Source organism: Lactuca serriola, chromosome 1 (assembly GCF_051521515.1).
Source record: "Lactuca serriola cultivar US96UC23 chromosome 1, Lser_US96UC23_V15, whole genome shotgun sequence".
NCBI lineage: Eukaryota > Viridiplantae > Streptophyta > Magnoliopsida > Asterales > Asteraceae > Lactuca > Lactuca serriola.
Window position 1 is genome coordinate 228,620,921 of NC_136408.1, and position 7,547 is coordinate 228,628,467.

Genomic DNA, 7,547 nt, shown 5'->3' on the forward strand with positions numbered 1-7,547 from the left:
TGCTTTGCTCCGTCGTAGGTGCTAGCGGTGAGAGTGTCCTTTATCTAGAGGTAGTTGGTGAACTTGGGGCGGCAACTCATCTTTTCCAGTATTTCCTCCCTCATATGTTGGTGTAAGAAGAAATCATTCTCAAAGTTTGCCAGTGTTCTTTTCTCTTCCTCTGCCTGACCGATGAGGACATGGAGGATGTTTGTGACAACCCGAAACTTCTAACCTATGTGATTGATCCGCGTATCAGCATTAAATCTTGAATTCATTATCTTTTATTAAATCTTGTGGTTCCATATGGGTGCTCCGGACTTAGTATAATCTAGATATGAGTCTTAGGAAGGGTTGGAGAGTGTTTAGCATCACAAAATTGGACCAAACTCACCAAATAAGGTGTGTGCGGCCACACACCTCTGTGTACGGCCACACACCCATGTGTGCAGCCACACACCCAACCGCAAACACCCTCAACCTCACACCCAACCCCATATATGGATGGATACCCCTTCATTCATTCGTTTAGATGTTCCTTTTCCCTCTCTCTACTTTCTCTCTCTAAATCATCAACCAAGAACACTTTGAAGGCTTCATATTCATGATCTACTCCATCTTCAAGTTGATTATAGTGGTAAACACTTGAATCCCAAGCTTAAAACTCATCATGTTCATCATATTCATCGTCCCTTGAAGGTATACAGTCGCACACCTTCAAATGGGGGCAGCACACATTCAAAACTCCCAAGTATGAAGAACACCCTCTGTAAGGCAGCACACTCTTGTGTGCAGCCTCACACACACTCCTGGCCGCACTCCCCAACCGCACACTCATTTCCAAGGCCATACACCCACTCTAATGCCCATATTTGGCCCTAAACTTGCATAAATCATTAAGTTTGGATCATAAGATACTTATTCTTAGTAATTCCAAGCCCTAAGGATGTTTTCCCATCATGTTTAGTCATGAAACACCTTAGTTCTAACTCATTTATGTGTCATCACATGAATAATAGGGGCCATTGGCGTTCAGGGCATCCATTGACACTCGAACCCTACGTTAAACGGTGATTTCATACCCCAACTCCTTTTTCCGCGTTTTTCAATGTTTTTTTTTTGGGGGGGGGGGGGGGATACAAGCAAGGGTACAAGGGAACTTGTACTCAAAACTTATTATCTCGTATGAAATGTTTTCATGACACTTATGCTTTTAACACTGGGAATCGTATCCGCTAACCGTTTAACTTGCAGAAGATAGTTTTTCAAACTGTTTGTGAAACCCATTATTATATGTTATATTTTATATTTTATATTTCATAAATGATTTTCCACATTAAATCTGTTAAAAGCATTAACCTTATACTTCAACACGTCCTTGGTAACACTCCACTGAGATACGAGAGTGAAGGACACGTCCTTGGTAACACTCCACTGAGATACGAGAGTGAAGGACACGTTCTTGGTAACACTCCACTGAGATACAAGAGTGAAGGACTACTTTTAAAATTCATTAATCTTAACGATTGGAGACACGTCCTTGGTAACACTCCACCTAGATACGAGAGTGTAGGACTACCCCTGTAACCAGAATCTCCTGGAGGGAGAACGTGACTTGAGTGTATAGATCTATACGGGATTGACTACCCCGCACCTGGCTGCTAGCTACAGTCGAACCGAAAGGTTCAAGGGTGACAAAAGTCATAAAACGATACTGGCCACGTTTCGAGCCTTATCTAGTCTTTAGTATGGTTATAGAACTTGCAATCTAGATTATGAAAACTTTGATACTTACTTATTTGTTTTATATACGTGTTAAAACTAATACGCTTTACAAGGATAACTGTGTTTTCAGAACATAACTTTTGTAGTAATCAAACTTTCGGGAAAATAAGGGTTTTTCCTGGGATAATCGAACTGTACATAACCAAACTTGTGTAACGAACGGATAACTAAAATTTATATATAAGAAAATATGGGATTTTCTTGGATTCATAACTTTTCAGAAACAGAAGGAAACTTGTTCATTTTCAGAAAACAAACCACTTATGAACTCACCAGCTTTATGCTGATTTTCAAACTACTTGTATTCTCAGGTCTACATTAGACAGGTACCCAATGATCCTTATGGCAAAGACGGAGTGCGAGGAAGACACGTCTTTACTTTTGTTCATATATATATATATATATATATATATATATGTATATATATATATGTATGTATGTATAACACTTGATTTTCAAATGAATGTAAATTTTCATATGTCATGTAATGGTTGGTTACTTTGCTTACTATGTACATTGGTTATGATATTCAACATGACGTCACATCCGCCACAGAACGTTTCCGCCTTCGGTTTCGGGGTGTGACAGATTGGTATCAGAGCCCTTGTTTATAGTGAACTAAGTATACCAAACCTTACATGGTGTAAAACTATAAACACTAAAGCGGCCTATGTGCTCTGAACTAAAAGTATGCTTTAAAATAAAAGTATTTTCGAAAGTATACAAGTATACCTAACCGCCAGATTCCGTAACTATGATTAGAACAAAACATAAGTAAATGGATGTTGGGCGTTGCGGTTAAACCTGGGCAGTTATGTAGTCGTGTCTAGGGTCAATATAGTCTGATCAACTATATTCATTCGAGACACGACCAACATGTGCTTGGGTGTGACTGTGGTGTTCGGCATGCCTAAAACTTACGTAATCCCTCAAACATCGAGCCATTGTCGTAGCGAATCATGAAATACTATGGGAGTATTTCTAGAGCCAACTTTGTTATGAGAACCCTCATTCCAGCATTGCTCCTCAATCATTCCTTTAGCGATAATTTATCTGCTTTGTTAACTTTTTGATAACTCATTCCTGCTTTATCGCTTATTAGAAATCTATATCTGTCATATCTCTTGATTCAATTCAGAGGACTTACCATCCTCTCTTTCATGATCTTTTTAGATCAAGATGCCTCCAAGAAAGAGACCCAGCTCAAAGAACAACAACCCTCCGCCACCACCTCCTCCTCAATTTGATCCTGTGATGTTCCAGGTAGCTGTTACTGCCGCAGTAGCAGCCGCCATATCTCAAATGAACACCGGTGGCTCCGGTGGCTCAGGAGGTGGTACCCAAACTCAAAACCAAGAAGGCAGTCAGGGACACCAGAAGGAGTGTTCCTACAAAGACTTTATGAACGCGAAACCCACGTCTTTCGATGGCATTGGAGGTTTCATTACCCTGACTCGATGGTTCGAGAAAATCGAATCTATTTCCGAGATCTGTGCCTGCTCTGAATCCGATAAGGTGAAGTTCGCCGCCTGCACTTTCACCGATAAAGCTCTAACTTGGTGTAATGGCCGAGTCAAATCCCTAACCCTACCTGTAGCCAATGCTATGGGTTGGGAGGCCATAAAGGAACTTCTACTAGCTAAGTACTGCCCTCGAGGCGAAATGCAAAATCTGGAGCATGAACTCTGGAACCTAAAGATGAAGGGTTCCAATATTGTTGCTTATAGATTCGACGATATGGCGCTACTATGTCCGGGATTGGTCACCCCGGAGAGCAAAAAGATTGAGAGATTCATCTGGGGGCTGACCCAACCGACCAAAGGGAATGTCTTGGCTGCAAAGCCAGACACTTATTACAGCGCCAAATGTCTAGCGCAAACTCTGATCGACCACAGCGATGACCATGAAGAAGCAACCACCACTCCTGAACCGACCAAGAGGAGTGGTGAGAAAAGAAAGTTTTGGAACAAAAAGAAGAGTCATCCTTCTCAAGAATCCTCAAAGAAACAGCAAACTATAGCAGTCCACGCTGCTACTATCCCTGTTGCTGCTGCTTCTGCCGTGACATCCACAACTCAAACTCCTACCAGTAAATATGTTGGTTCTCTTCCCCTGTGCAACAAATGCAACTACCATCACCTCACTTCCAGCCCGTGTCGGGAGGTGCATTGCAAAAACTGTGGCAAGAAAGGCCACCTTACTCGAAACTGCAAGTCACCAACCCAATCAACAAATCGAACTTGCGGAGCAGGTGTCGGTCAGGCCTGCTACAATTGTGGGGAAGTCAGGCATTTCAAGAGGAACTGCCCCAAGACGGCAACAACTGGTAATACCGGTAGAGTCCTAGCCATGGGACGAGAGGAGGCAGTCGTCGATCCCACCGTTATCTCGGGTACGTTCCTTCTCGACAACTCTTATGCTAGTATCCTTTTTGATTCGGGTGCCGAAAGAAGTTTTGTGAGCCATTCATTCAAACATAACCTCAAACATAATCCCCAACTATTAACTGAAACATTTACCGTCGAGATGGCTAATGGTGAGAAAGAAAGTGCTAGCGATGTATTCATAGATTGTACCCTTACCCTGTACGACCATTCATTCCCCATCGATCTTATGCCAGTCTCCATAAAGAGCTTTGATGTTATCATTGGCATGGATTGGTTGAGTCCCAATCATGCAGATATCCTTTATTACGAAAAAGCCATCCGCCTCAATCTCCCCTCTGGTCAGACTCTCATGATCTATGGCGATAAGCTCAGCTCCAATCTTCGCATCATTTCCTGCATCAAAACTCAAAAGCTTCTGCGAAAGGAGTGCCATGCATTCCTAGCTCATGTAATCAACGAGAAACAGGAAGTAAAAGACCTCGAGGGCATCCCCTAAGTCTGTAATTTTCCTGATGTCTTTCCTGAAGAGCTTCCGGGAATTCCTCCCAAACGTCAAGTTGAATTTCGTATCGATCTAATTCCTGGTGCTACCCACGTAGCGAAATCTCCGTATCGCTTAGCTCCAGCAGAAATGCAGGAGTTATCTAGCCAGCTCAATGAGCTGCTCAGCAAAGGGTTCATCAGACCAAGTTCCTCACCCTGGGGAGCTCCGGTATTGTTTGTTAAGAAGAAAGATGGATCCTTCCGGATGTGTATCGACTACCGTGAGCTGAACAAGTTGACCGTAAAAAACCGATATCCTCTTCCTCGAATAGATGACCTCTTCAATCAACTTCAGGGAGCCAACTACTTCTCAAACATAGACCTTAGGTCAGGGTACCATCAGCTTGGAGTTCATGAGAATGATGTTTCCAAAACAGCTTTCAGGACTCGGTATGGACACTACGAGTTCGTAGTGATGCCCTTCGGTCTAACCAACGCACCGATAGTGTTCATGGACCTGATGAATTGGGTGTGTCGCCCTTTTTTGGACAAGTTCGTCATTATGTTCATTGACGATATACTCGTCTTCTCCAGAAGCGAAGAAGATCACAAACAACACTTGAGGTTAGTGTTGGAAACCCTCAGATCTGAAAAGTTGTACGCGAAATTCTCTAAGTGTGAATTCTCGATTCGGAAGGTAACCTTCCTTGGTCACGTGGTTAGTGAAGAGGGTATTCACATGGACCCTTCCAAGATCAAAGCGATAGAGAATTGGTCGGCACCAAAGACACCCACAGAAATCCGTCAATTCTTGGGTCTTGCCGGCTATTACCGCAGATTCATCCGAAATTTTTCCAGAATCGCCAAGCCCTTAACTACTCTGACACAAAAAGGTGTACCCTTTTGTTGGAGTGAAAAGCAAGAAACTGCATTCCTGTCACACCCCAAAACCAGAACGGCGGAAGTTTATGGTCTAAAGACCAGTTCGCGTTCCACATCAACTAGGTGTCTTTCGTACACTCTCTGGCGTACTCGAAGTTCTATGACTTTGGCTCGTGATTCAGCTAGTGCTTGAAGCAAGGTTTCATGGTCTCTCTCAGAACTCTCACGAGCATGTTCAAGTCGCCTGGTGCGAAGCATATGCATTCCTCCATTTGTATCCACTTCTGCGATACGTTGTAGAGTTGTCCTGCCCTGAATTTCGTTTCGGGCAACTCTTCGGATCAGAATTGGTAGAACTCTGTCTGCTAAGCTCCCTTCACTTACATTGTAGAAACTTTGGTCTCCATTGAACGGCATAGTTTGATCTTGATCTTCGCTCCATGTTTCCAGACATTCCACCCATGGAGGCGTCGGGCCATGAAAAGTCGGACGAGGGTTAGGAATTGGAACGGGAGTTACCTGGGGTAGATCCTCAACCTTGGGTTCGGAGTTAGCACCATTCAAAAGGTCGTCAGCATGGTGATCATTCAGAGGGACCGGATAATCATTATCAGGTTCTTCTCCAAACCATCCAGCAATAACCGCGTTCGGAAGGAACAGGTTGATGTGGGGATGGAATCCAGCCATGTTATCTACGCGAGAATTTGGGGTAAGAAAATAATTATTAGACGAACTATCTGGATAATTATTTAGGAAATCGTCATTAGTTACATCGCTATTTGTAAAGTGCATACCAGTTATATGTAATCAACACAGGATAGGCCTTCGAATAAGTGACCTCAACTCCAAATTCACAAGGAATAGGGGTAAAGCAAAATTTCACTGATTCTAAGTCTATAACATCCTAGTTACATATAACTTTAGTGTATCCACTTAGCAACTATCAACTTGGTAATGAAGATCCCGCTTTAGTTCTCAAGTATAAAGTACTTATAGTAACACAAAACACCCCTATGGTATTTTAAACTTAGGTTCTGTTATAATGTTCTCATTGTGGTAATGTTGGTAAGTTTTTAGACTTGTTGCCATATCACAACCATTCTTGGGCATGTGCTAATCACTCCTTGGAACAGCATAGTTGATCAGGCTATGCCACTCCCAAGACTGGCCATACATCCCCAGGCTTACTTGTGATATTCAACAATCGTAATACTTTTGTTCTTGTCATTGTGACACTGATTTTTAGTATGAATGCAGGCACGTATACTTTGTTAAATATTTTATTATTTAAAAGTATAAACTCTTAGACAGAGTGTTTTAATCCCAATGTGTTTATAGTTAGTATATCTTTTATGGGTTGATATACTTAATTCACTATAAACAATGCTCTGATACCAATCTGTCACACCCCAAAACCAAGAACGGAGGAAATGTTCCGGGGTGGAGGATGTCATGTGAAGTATCATAACAGTGTAAAGTAGTAAACAAGCAACAACATCATCAATTGCATTAAAGTATAGTTTTAATACATGTGTGTTCTTTCATAATGTACAACAATAACATGAATAATCAAAATAAGATGAGTCTTGAATGTGCTCCGTCTTCTCAAAACCTGGCCATCGTTCCTGACTAACTAGTGACCTGAGAATACAAGTTATTTTGTAAGTGAGTATCAGCCTAAGGCTGGTGAATTCATAAGTATTTGAGTGTTATTGTCTTGTTTTGGAAAACTGTTATGAATGCCTTGTAAATCTTTAAATGAAACATTTGATATAAGTTTGAAAACCCTAGAAAATCCCTTATTTCCTACTAGTATGAAATGTAGGCTTCTATCAAGACCCGAATGTTCTGTTATAAAAATGATAGTTTTTCCTTCTTTTTGACTATTACAAACAGTAATTAGTCTAACTCATCGTTTATGTGAATGTATCACAAAATAAAGTAAAATAGGAAAATGATATGATAGTCTTCTACCAAGACCTGAATGTTCTGTTATAAAAATGATAGTTTTTCCTTCTTTTTGACTATTAC